Source organism: Falco peregrinus, chromosome 5 (genome assembly GCF_023634155.1).
Source record: "Falco peregrinus isolate bFalPer1 chromosome 5, bFalPer1.pri, whole genome shotgun sequence".
Taxonomy (NCBI): Eukaryota; Metazoa; Chordata; class Aves; order Falconiformes; family Falconidae; genus Falco; species Falco peregrinus.
Genome location: NC_073725.1, coordinates 34,409,896 through 34,422,933, shown reverse-complemented (window position 1 = coordinate 34,422,933; position 13,038 = coordinate 34,409,896). Strand labels below are relative to the sequence as shown.

General features: G+C 41.8%; 1 long non-coding RNA gene across 1 annotated transcript; it reads left to right on the top strand.

Annotated features, from left to right (window-relative positions):
* The first annotated feature begins 1,192 nt into the window (after window positions 1-1,192).
* On the top strand, window positions 1,193-11,631 carry LOC106112966 (uncharacterized). Its single transcript, XR_001227569.3, has 3 exons — window positions 1,193-1,292; window positions 1,376-1,918; window positions 2,472-11,631. It is a non-coding gene; the product is annotated as an uncharacterized LOC106112966 (long non-coding RNA).
* The last annotated feature ends 1,407 nt before the right edge of the window (window positions 11,632-13,038 follow it).

The following is a 13,038-nucleotide window of genomic DNA, read 5'->3' as shown; positions in this document are numbered from 1 at the left end:
CTGCTCAGGCACTGGCTGAGCATCGGTCAGTGGGTGGTGAGCTATTGTTTTCATTTGCATCACTTGTCTGTCTTGAGCTTTATTTCTCTCTGTTATTTTCCTTTTTACTACAATTTATTATTAATTTATTTTTATTATTAAACTGCTCTTACCTCAACCCATAAGTTTTCTCACTTTTACCCTTCTGATTCTCTCCCCCTGCCCCCCTCCCCCCCCCCCCCCCCCCCCCATCCTGCTGTAGGGGGGCAGGGAGTGAGCGAGGGTCTGTGGTGCTCAGTTGCTGGTGGGGGTTAAACAATGGCATAGCTGTACCTGGTGATTTCACGTTCTCTTATACTGGAAAACTTTTACTCAACAGGTCTAGGCTTTCCTAAAAAAATCGGGGTGTGTGTTGGTTGTTTTGTGTATGTGTTTGGTTTTTTTTGTGGGGAGGTAGGGTAGTAATTCCTTGCCCACTTAATTGTTTTTGTGAATGTCAATGACGGTGCTTGTAGCTTCTGCAAGATCACTTTTGAGGGCCATTTCAAAGAGCAAAATGAACACACACCCCAATTAATTGGATATATAAAATTATATTTTAGCAAACTTTTTATCCTTCATTCTGTCTCAAACTGACTGCAAACTGACTGAAACATAAATATCCTTCTATTTCCAGACTCACTTGTTCCTATTTTTTTGCAGGATCTCAGCACGCATTACTTCACATATGTATGCACACATGCTATCAAGTGTATGAATGCATAGTATCTTTCAGTTAATTTTCTGTGGAAAGTCAAGGTCTCTGAAGAGAATTTATTAATAGAGCTGAATGGAATTAGAAACCGAAACACAGCAGTACTATAATGAGGATAAATTTATACCAAGGGCAACTCCAAAATGATTTGCATAACTTTAGTAGTTTTCTGCTACCTGGAAAACTCAAGAGGCTGAACAATATTCTCACCTACTTGCAATTTGTATGGGCTATGGGTATCTTATAGCTTCATAGAGTCATTTTCTGGTTTTGAGTTTGGCTTCCTGCAAAAGCGGTGGAGGTAAGTAGGGTTTTCTTCTGCAGTGTCTTTGGGTGTGCCTGAAAAATGTTTTCATTTGATAAAGAATTTGTTTTTTTTCAGAGCAGCTCTTGCCATAGAAACTTGTCTTCAATTTAATACTGATAGGAAGCTGTTTATTTTCAAAAAAGTTACAAACATGTAGTAGTGGGTTTTTTTGATAGCCACATCAAGGTTGTGGTTTGCTAAGTTGCCTGAGTAGGATCATAGGGTCAGGGTGACAGTACTGAAAGTTCAGAGGTCAGTGTGCACCTTTCAGGTTGCCTCTGCTGATAGTGTCACTCCAGTGGGGTTTTGCTGAAAAGCCTTTCCCTGTGTTTCAGGCAAACTTCCTAGTGATGAATTGGTGGTGGTGAGAAGTTCTGGTGTGACTGAAGTGATCTGTGGATGGCACCTTTCAGACAGTGCGGTTGTATGAGCTTCCTGATGTGGTCCCAGTATTGCATCCCCTTTCTGTCTGCCCTGTGCTGGAGCCTGCCGACGGTGTGCTACCTCTTGTAATGATCCCTGCAGCTAGGAAAGAGCTCACTGGCTTAATCCTTCCATCCATTTCTTATGCAGGGAAAGAGAGAGGGGGTGGGAAGGGACACACGGGTGAAAATTTCTGGCTGGAGGACCTGAGCAGGGCTGTGCTGCAGCACTTTGTTTCCACTCTGTCTTGTCTCCCACCTGGTCCTTAACAATACCACTGTGGATGGCCCAGCCCCAGACAACAGTAATCATTGCTTCCACGAGTCCTATTGGTAACTGGTTTTGATCTGCTTCTGGCTGCATGGAGCCTGGACTGCAAGCCTCAAAGTAAGGGGCTTCTTCTGTGAGATAGCTCCCTGAGCAGCTTTCCAGAAAAAGATCATCTATTCTCAAAGGTATTTTCTCTGACTTTATAGAAAAGGCTTTAGTCTGCTGCTGCTTCACTAGGAATGAGCTGAAAGCCTTTGATATTTGAAAACTGAGCTGTTATGATCAGATACATAAATCTTGGGGGTAGCTGGTCAAAAGTGTTCAGTGTTAGACAGAGAATATTGCTGAAAAAACGCTTCACTTTCTTTCATTGTCCTTTTCATCAGGACTTTTCATGTAGCCTGTGACTTCAGTTTTGGATTAGGTAACTATAAGAAATACTATATATACTAGTTTTACTGCATCAAAATTTCTTTCTTGTGAAAGATCTTCAATGTTTGCTTTTAATTTACTCTGAATGTCCCCACCGGCAAACTTACTTTGCCAACTATTTATAAAATATGAATGCAAACAAACAAGCCCCTGAGGTTCAAACTGAAAAGTTTTTGCAAACTTCATTGAATTGTGTTTACTTTCTATTTTCTTTATATTGGTTTATTCCTTTTTATTAAGGTGCTGGGATGGTAGCTTGGAGAATTTTATTTTTTTTTTTCAATCCCCCTCCTTTCTGCTCTGCAGCTCAAAACCCCAAGGGAGAATACAGAGGAGCTGTGACTGAAGAAAAGACTGAGTTGGGGATTTCATGAAAATGTGCAATCTGAGCTGCCTGTGATTTCTGCTATTCTTTGCATTCATATGGGATCCATGGACTCTGTACCTGACCATGCTTTCCAGATTGCTGACATGAGATACATGAGCAAGAATTAATGAATTAAGACCTCAGGATCTTTGCATTGTAAAAAATCAAGACAGGTGTAATGAGAAGTCTGTTGCAAACAAATAACCTCACTTCTTAGACTTGAAGGTTAAATAATTCTGTATATATTAGCAAAATAAATTACAAAGCAAATGTTCTCAGGCACTGCATCCAGAGGGACTCCATTTTGCAGCTAATTTATTACTTGTTTTCATGTTAGTTGGCCTGTCAGAAGAGCTACTTGTCCCCTGCATGAGGTGTTATTGTTGCTGCTAGATGCTGTTCTCTGCTAACAGAAATAACACTTTCCGAGTTTAAGAATGAGAGACTATAAAGCCCACAGAAACGAACAGCCTAGCACCGGGCAAACACTTGGCCTAGCAAACAAAATGTGCCTTTTTGGTTTTGTGTCATTGGCTAAGGTTAAGCTTTCCCCTAAGGGCGCAGGAGCGGACTGTGGGTGTTTACTGGAAGGGGCAGGAAGCGCAGGGTGCGGACGAAGCCCAGCTGATGCCGGGCAGTGCAGCGCTGCGCAGGAGGCAGATGCTTGTGCTGCTGAGTCACGGGTGGTTTGGATTTTGTCCTTAAAGTTCCAGCTTCCGGAGTCAGGTGAACGTGTAATTAGCGCAAGGCTTGGCTTTTGTCTTGCAATTGTACTGTTTGAAACCTGAGAGCTTTGCATTGTTTTAGTGCACCTCCCTAACTTGAACGCTGGGCAGTAAACCTGAAATACAGTGTCAGAGGTTTCGTGGCATTTTTTCTTCTCTGCCATGTGTAGGAGCTGAGGCCTAAAGGAAAATACTGCATGTTCCTCCACTTGCTGCAAAATCACCAGACCTGGTGTACTAGGTGTAAACAACTCCGCATCCAGTGCAGCAGGGCGTGCTGGCTGCCTCCTGCACCAGCCTCCTGGCAGCACCATGGCTGGGACCAAAGCAGAAGCCCACTTGCCATGCCCCATGCCAGAAACACAAGATTTCAGAAAAACGGGGTTTAAGCCTTGCCCTTGACACCTCCGTTCAAAAAGCACTTTTGAAATGATCAGGAGTGATATTTTGGCCATACCAGCTCATTCAAGCATTTGGATCGCTGCTAGAAGTGTGAAGCGTGAGGGGCTGTGGAGCCCAGGTCTCGCATAAGTCTTATGTGTGAAACTGAGTGTAGTTTGTACAGCAAATAGGTGAAACTCTGCCGATTTAATTCAGAATGTAGTAATTGGCAGCAGTTCAGACTCAGAAGACCAACTGTTATTCAGGGGTGTGTGTGTGACATTTATTTGTAATCACTGCTGGCACAGTAAAGGAATGTGCGTGCTTTTATTTTTGCTGTGTGGCTTTGCAAGCCTCTCTGCATAACAAGGGCCTACTGATCTCAATTGAAGCAGTGTTCACTGAAGCAGTTGTCTTTTTATTTGCTTCCAGAGAGGTGTAGTTGTAAATAAATTAATCCTGAGTTGCCAGCTTACTGTTGGCAATCCTCTGTTCGAGTTGAGGCACGATCCTTGCAGTCATGCCTGCGTGCCAAGGAGGACCTGGTTAATGCCTGTCAACAGAAACCCTTGCTGAATGCAGGAGTCGTAAGTTACCGGTTCCTCGACTGGCTTGCGTAGAAGAGACAGTCTTTCACCTCTTTTCCCTATTAATTATAGGGCTGGGTACTGAATGATCCAGAACCCTGTTTAGGAGACGTGGCCACTCCCTTAGGAATGGGATGCCATTTGCCCATCACTCTGAAAGCATTGCTCGCCCCCTGAGGCTTATGGTTAAAAATAAAAACCTTATACAACCCAAGTACTGATAACAGAGATGGGCTAGAGAGGTGTGCAGAAATAAAATATTTTTTTAATTTCTAATGAGTAACTTTTAATCCTCCTGCCCCCATTTAATTGAACTACAAAGATTTTGGGGGTACTTGTGAGAGGTGGAAGTGCTTCATCCTAAATCTTGCCTTTGTTAAAGGGAGCTCTTGATTAAGAGAGTGCGGTCTTCCTTTGCATGGAAACAGGAGATTTTGAGTGTATATTCAGCATTCTTCATTCCCCTGCTGTAAATTTCTTGATCAATTAGTTATTCATGGCATTTGTTCTAGCACTCTTCCTACCAGGTCATTGACCTTTCCACTTTTTAAGGCTGGAACAGCTGATGCCATTTGGGTCAGAGCAGAGCTCTCCTTCTCAGAGCAATGACTTCCCTAGTGCTTCCCACACTGAAAACAAATCACAGAGTGTACCTTCTGCCTAGCAGGGCCGTTTTCACATCAGTGTAGAAGCCCATTTTCATACAGAAGCTGTTTTCCTGCAAATACAAATGTTTTAGTGATTATAGTGATTTAGGTGACCTAAATAAGCTACTAACATTGGAGTGTGTTCATAAAGTTCTTAAAGCACAAAGATCAGAAGCTAGAAATCTTGGAGGTGGGTAGGTTTTTGTATGTGGTGTGGTTTGGGTTTTTGGTTTGTTCAGTTGTTTTCATTTTATTAAAAAACTGTCTTATTGCAGAGGGAATCCTAAAAAATATTACTCTAGGACTTCTTAAATTACTAGAAACCAAGGAAAACAAGTTAAATTATAGAAGTTTGCATATGTAATATATATAAAATGCATACTTAATATAGAGGTGTAGGCACAAGCAGACTATTGTGATTTTTGGACTTGCACAGGTTTGTTGTGCTTTGTGCCAGTGATGGGAAAGGCATGAGGTTGGACTGAAGCTGTAGCAGTACATGGAAGGTGAGGGACCTTTTTGGAAGGGCTGACTTAACGTGGGCAAATGAGGTGGTCTGGAGCTGAAATGACAAGAGAGATGCATGTCAGCTGTGTGTGGCAGGGCAGGAGGTCAAGGCAGAAGAAAAATGGTAAGAAAAGGCATGAAACCAACAGGTAATGCTTGCCTAATTCTTCAGCAAAGCTCTGGGAACTCCGCTTGCAACAGCAACCAGAGAAAGGAAAGCAAATGTTTTTGGTGACCCTGATACAAGGAAAAAAAAGAATGTGAGAGCTTTGCTGAAGAACTTTAGATGTGTTTGATATTAAGTCCTTTTGGGGAAGGATAACTTGAAAAGTCTGGTTTGGTTGATAGGAAAAAAGAGTCCATTTTGGGAATGGAGTAGTGATTGGAAATGCTATGCAAATAGTAACAGGTGTCCACAGGATACCTCTCTAGGTAAGCCAAAGGGGGTGTGTTACTTCAAAATGAAGTCTGTAAAAGACAGAAGGGGACTGACTTTGATACCTTGTTCTGCTTACAAGTAGTGGCCTCAGTATAAAGTCTGGTTTTCTTCACTATGGGCCTGAACAGTTCCCTCCCCAATCCAGCTGGTCAGGGTAATGTAAACTATTTCTGTTTCTCCTTCCTTGCTATTTGCAGGATAAAGAGTTTGGTTGGATTTTTTTTTTTAAATATATAGCAGGCATGTCATTAACTTCATTAAAGAGGTTAAATTAACTTAATTTTTTGTTGTTGTTGTCAGTGTCCCCCTTCCCTGTTTAACTCTCATCTTTATCTCCTCAGAGAACAAACGCCAGTCCTGGGGCAGCTGCAGTATCTCTTGGGCCAACCCTACTATACAATGAAGGAAGTCTGAAACTGACTTTTTTCTTTTTTTTTTCTTCATCAGACCTTGTACATGAGCTAAACCCTTACTGAAGACAAATTACTTGATGCCTTCCCAGGGTTTCTCTGCATTGTTTGTGAAAAAGAATTGAAGTTTACAGTATGAGTGTGCACTGAAGCTTTTTGTAATTGAGCAGGAGTTTCTGGTGAACAATGACTTCAAATCATAGCAGAAATTTCCATTCCCTTCTTCAGCAACAACATTGGAAATAGGCGTGTAGTTTGGTGACTGCTTTATGAGATATCTTGGTTGCAGAGACGGGCATATATGTGTTCCCTTGAAGAAAAAGGAAGAACCGAAACTTGCTTTGTTCTTCAGATAAGACTGTTTCTATTCTCTGTCCTTATACAAAGTCTGGAGCTGTGGGCTGGAGGGAGTCCCAGGAGCCAGTTATCTGTGCCTCTGTGCTGATGTGAGGTCAAGTGTACTTGGCCCTCCCTAACCCATGTTCTGCTAGTGTCTGCTCTTGAAAACCTCCGGGGAGGATTTTCCAGTCTCCCTAGCTAGTCTAACTTTGTGTTTCATCTCTTTCTCAGTGCTTTCAGCATTTTCGCTGCTATTTAAGCTGTGCTAGTTGTTGCAAATTAAGCTAAAGTTCTTGTTTTCTTTTTTCTAGCAGCCATGGGAAAATAATTGCTTCTTGCCTTCTTTTAGTTTGAAAAATGATATCATATCTCTCTGGCATAATTTGTTTTTATTCCTAATCAAATATGGCAAGTGTTGTGTTGTGTTGTCCCTGTCATCTTGTTGTGTGTTCGTCCCCTTGTCCCCCCTTGTTCTCTTCTAAATTTCCATTTTGAAACTGTTGCAATAGAAATGGGGTCTAACAGATCACGGGGTTTTGATGAAGTTTTGTTAGTGTGGTAAACTGAAGATACACGGTTAGTGTAATACTTACAGCTTCCCTTCTGGATATCCAAATGCTAATTAATTTCACTCTGTCCTTCCCAGAGCCCTCTTGCATACTTCTCACTTTGTTTTCCTGCATGCCTCCCAAAGCTGAATTTTACTGTACTGTCCCTCTGGTTTAACGCTAACAGCTGCTCAATCAAGGAGGCAGAGGGAGAGGCTGCAAAATGCCAAAGGAAAACTATCTTCCTTAGCAGCTTTGTGACTCCTGCATAAAGACTAGACTTTCCCATGGGATGCAGGAGAGGTTCAGAAGCGTGAATGCTAGTCAGACCATTATGATCATCTAGAAAATGTCACCCTGTATTTCCTATAGCCATCTCTTCTGGCTGAAATCTGGCAGGCACGTTGTACTTAACACTAGATGTCTCTTTCTAAAGACTTCAAATGACTGATAATGTATCATGTTACTTGTGTGGATTATTTAATCAAATACTGCTGTGGAAAAAAAGCATAAATGTTATCTCTAGTTAAGGATTCCTCACCAGTCCTTGCCTTTTGCCTCCTTTGCACCTCCTTCTGATCCAATGTCCTCTGCTCCTTGTAGGCATTTGGCAGCAAATGTGTTTGATTTTTCCCGCCACAGGTATTTATTAAATCAGACAAAAGGGTGGGAAATCCCCCACCATATCTGTGGTCAAGGTTTATCCTAAAGTTTTAACATTTGTTAATGATAGACCTGAAAGGATTTCAAGGTATGTCTGCTGTAAGTAAAGAAAATTGACTGAAATGATGTTCTTTAAGTGGCTGTCTCTCCAAAACAGTATCATGTGCTTGTTCATCCTTGTGTCACCGTAGCTGTGAACGGCAGCTGTACCGAGAGCAGGATAATTTAAGAGTTTTGGTTGCACTCCTAAGTGTTGAACTGAAGAAAATATTTCACTTATGCTGTGTGAGTGGAACAGCCAGTTTCTCTCCCAAGGAGGATAAGCACAAAGCTGAACTGAAATTACTCATTGTTTGTTTGCATTTGCGTTCAGCAGGAGAGCCAGTGCTAGAGGGCCGGTGTTGCTGAATCACTGATTGCGGTTTGCTTTCCTACGACAGCGAGAGGTGATGGGTATGAATAATGCTGAGGTCTAAACGTGTGTTAATACTTGTGCTGTCTTTCTCATGCATATGTGGGACCTTGCCATGTCAACAGCAATTCCTCCCTTCCCCCTCTCCATCCCTATCAGTCATTTCTAAAGCTATTTGCATGTGAATCCCTATGGGCACCCCTTGCAACACTGGGGCTGACCTGCTAAAAGTAGGTCTCTTGGGCTTTCAATCATTTTGCCACACATAATAGCTAAATAATCCTGCCTGCCTGCAAGGAAATGACCTGCACACAGAAGGAAAGGGCAGATGAAGGCTCTTACACAGAGAACCGCTCAGATTGGCATGCTGGTACAGAGCACTAAATCACAGAAAAGCTATGAAACTGCTCCCAGCTTCCTGAAGTGCAGATGCCTTGAGCACTTTACTGGGTGGTATTGACTGCAACTCATTGCGTTAGCAAAGGGTCCATAGTGTCTGCTCTCCTGGAGAGTCATCTGCATTAACCATGCTTCCTTAACGTGTGTCTCTGCTGGCAATCACAACTGGTTAATGAAGATAATTTTTCACGTTGTTTGTTGTGTTATTAGGTCTTGGTCATTAGATAACAGTACCTGACAACTATGCTGAAGTATGGCTGCAGCAGCAACCTTCTCCGAAGGCTCAGTTGGTAGCACAGCTACTGTAGGGTGGAAGATGCAGGTTTCAGATGGGTAACATCAGACAGTGTCATGCTTAACACTGTCAAGGGTTTGGAGCTTTTATTTTTGCAGAAAGTGTGGTTTCACCTGCAATCTTTCATAACTATTCTACCACAGATAGCAATGAGAGAGCAGCACTGCGGCATTTGTAAAGCTGGTTTTGCTTAGAGGATGGTGCTGCGAGTGCAGCTGTTGCTGGCAACTGGAGTGGCTTGGCATTATGTTAGGCAAAATGGCATTCGCGTAATGAGTATGGAAAAAACCATGAAAAACAGTTGTAGGAAATACTGTTTGGAAAAGCATATTCAGATTCATTAACATACAACATAACTAATACTCTCCTTGTGCTGAAGCATTTACTTGTGGTTATATAATAAATATAGATTTATTTTTACAGATATATTTTTATATGGGGAAAATATGTAGTGCTATCCCAGCAGGATAATAACTCAACATGGAGCAGAGGAGCTAATAGTTTTATATACTGCCCTTATCAAAATCTCTAGGCATTGCACAGTGCAACCCAATAAATAGCATAAGAAGTTAGGAGCAGTAGCAATTGTATTTTTTCATTATAGTGTTAATGAGCACTTGGAAATTTTAGTCAGTGCAATGTGCTTCTGGTCATCCTCCAGTTGAGTGGTGAAACTCAAAAAGGCTTATTTTTCAAACTGTTTGCATAAATATAGCCTTGATATTGTTTGAAATATGGTGACGGGATGCTCCAGAACTAGGTTGTCTGTATGCAAATGATCATATGATGCAAAGATGAAGAGAAGGGGAAAAATAACCCATTTTAAGCTTTCGAGACACATTTTATCTCCTTATGGAGGGGCCTGTACAACTACAGAACTCGTGGGAGGAGAAAAGGTAAGCATGTAAACTTAGGAAGCCTGCTATCGCTATACCTTCTGATAATAAGTTTTCTAAGATCCTGAATGTTGACTGTTTCCTTCTAACACCCTCTCTTCTGCTGAGACCTCCAGGCAATTTTTTCAAGACACAATTTTTACTGGACCTATTTACTGAAATAATTGGGGGTAGGCTTTTTCCTCTTCTTCTCCCAGTTCACCTGTCCATCTTAAAATAACTGTGGAGATTTTCTACCTTATTAGGAACCAAATTGATTTTTCTAAGGAGTTCTTACGCTGGTTGTAGAGAGCATTTTGCTCCTGTGACTTGAGAGTTGTTTGATAAATTGCTTATACATGTCAGCTTAAGCTCTGAAAGTGTCCTTATAAGTTTAACTGATGTCTTTGGCTTCAGCACTAAAACCCGCACAATTTTCTTGCAAATTAATATTCTGTTTCTGACACAATTACTGCTGTATTTTTGAGTGGGTTTTCTGTGGATGTTTTGCCATTATCACTGGGGCATGAGGCCAGCTGTTCTGCTCTTCTGAAAGTAGGACTTCTGAAAAATAATTGGAAATTATTAAATTAGTAATTAAGTTGATGATGTAACTCTCCTCTTTTGTTAAATTGCAACATATTAATGTAAATAAATGGTAACAGTTTGGGGCAGGTGCATGTGTTTTAAATAATTTGGACTGCTGATTGTGGTTTTCCTGCTCTGGACATGGCTTGGGAGAATAGAGACTATTGACTTCGGGATACTTAAACTTTCACATGCAAATACTCTCATTGAATTCAGAGAAAGTAACAACCTGTGAAAGTTATAGTCCTGTTTAAGTCTTCACAGAAGTATGGTTATTGTTTGTCGATACAATTTCCACATCCTTCCTGGGAAAACTGTTCTAAAGCTGTACTATGCTGCAGTTAGATGTCAAACCTTAAGTTTTCTGCAGCAATGTTAGTCCCTTGTTTACTGCAATCTGTTTGCCATTTCTGATGTGAATAGGAAAAAAAAAAAAGTAGTTAAAGACCATTACAACTTTTCAAGATTCATTCCCCTCTGTTTCCTGCTGCTTAGTTCCACAGTCTGTCTGGTGGTTTTTGTTTTTTTTCTTTCCTCCTTCTTTTTAATTTAAAGAATTGGATGCCCGCCAGGCTTCATGTGTTGTCTTTTACTTAGGACAGGAAGACACACTGGGTGTTAGCTTGTGACTATTAGCATCCCTTTCACTGTGGTCGGAACAATAAATTTGGTGTCTCAAATTCAGATGTGGGTTTTGTTTGTATGTTTAGAAGCTATTATTCAGCCAACAGGGAACAGAGCAGTGTAGAACTGTTGATTATTCCTAGAAGTGGCTGATTAAAAACTAGAATGAACTAACAACATATTCCAAGAACCACGACTCATCCTTGGAGTGTCCTTATTGAAATTTTTCTGAGGACTGAGATCTGTGGAGAAAAACAATGGGAGAGCAGATGTATTAGTTATAATTTTGTACACAAGAACATAATTCCTAAGTTACCCTTTCTGTGGTAAAAGGGGTGCAGGAAATCAGTCCAAGAGATAATAAGTAATGAATGCTAAAACCTGATAATCTCTAACAGCCAGCAGATCATTTTTCTTCTGGTCTTCTTTTAAAGAAGGCAATATTCTAAAAATACTGGAAATGTACCCTAGTGTTGTGTGTCCTGTTAAATGAGGATATTGAAAAAGAACAAATAAAAGAAGCATTTTTCTGTTTCATGGATATTCTACTACTCTAACATGTAGTATCAGTCCATAAGACAATGCCTAGACAGTATGAAAAGACAATTGGAAAGCATGAAAGATCTTCATGCTCTGCTGCTTTGAGAATCTTCTTTTCCTAACTTAGACAACTATCCATTACTTTTTACTGTAATTTTTTTTTTTTTTTTTTTGGGGGGGGGGGGGGAAGGGTTCTGTCATCAAAAAATACAGGGGAAAAAACCCTTACCGTTCCAATTAACGTAGAATCATAGAATGGTTTGGGTTGGAAGCGACCTTAAGGCCATCTAGTTTCAACCCCCCTGCCATGAACAAGGACACCTTCCGCTACACCAGGTTGCTTAAAGCCCCATCCAGCCTGGCCTTGAACATGTCCAGGGATGGGGCATCCACACCTTCTATGGGCAACCTGTTCCAGTTCTTCACCACCCTCACAGTAAAGAATTTCTTCCTAATATCTAATCTAAATCTACCCTCTTTCAGTGCAAAGCAATTACCCCTTGTCCTTTCACCACATGCCCCTGTAAAAAGTCTCTCTCCAGCTTTCTTGTCAATCCCCTTTAGGTACTGGAAGGCTGCTAGAAGGTCTCCCTGGAGCCTTCACTTCTCCAGGCTCAACAACCCCAACTCTCTCAGTCTGTCTGCACAGGAGAGGTGCTTCAGCCCTCTCAGCATCTTCCTGGCCCTCCCCTATGAACTTGTTCCAACAGGTCCATGTCCTTCTTATGTTGGGGGCCTCAGATCTGAATGCAGTGCTCCAGGTGGGGTCTTGCCAGAGCAGAGGGGCAGAATCATCTCCCTTGACCTGCTGGCCACACTTCTGATGCAGCCCAGGATTCTGTTGGCTTTCTGGGCTGCAAGCGCACATTGTCGGGCTGTGTTGAGCTTCTCATCTGCCAGCACCCTCAAGTCTTTCTCCTCAGGGCTGCTCTCAATCCATTCTCTGCCCAGCCTGTATTTGTGCTTGGGATTGCCCTGACCCAGGTGTGGGACCTTGCACTTGCCCTTGCTGAACCTCATGAGGTTTACATGGGCCCACCTCTCAAGCCTGCCCAGGTCCCTCTGGATGGCATCCCTTCCCTCCAGTGTGTCAATCACACAGCACAACTTGGTGTCATCAGCAAAATTGCCGAGGGTGCACTCAATCCCACTGTCCATGTCACCAACGAAGATGTTCAACAGTGCCAATACCAACATCTGAAGAGTGCTGCTTGTCACGGGCTGGTTGTGGTCCAAAGGAACTAAATGGAGTGCTGAGTCTTTTGTGGGCTATGACTTTCTGTGTAGGTAGTACCTGGAATCTTTTCTGCTGAGGGTTTTCAATCTTCAGGTTGTGTGCTAGAAGCGGTACATCCATTTTACAGTCCAAGACTAGATGTATGTTTTTGCAAATATGGTATAAATATGTAGATGCTTTTCATGACATAATTGTCACAACCTATCCAAATTGCTGAATAAAATGAATCCCAGTCAGAACTCTTCAGGCTTTGCATTTCTCTGGCAAATAGCTGATTTCCTTTCCTGGAA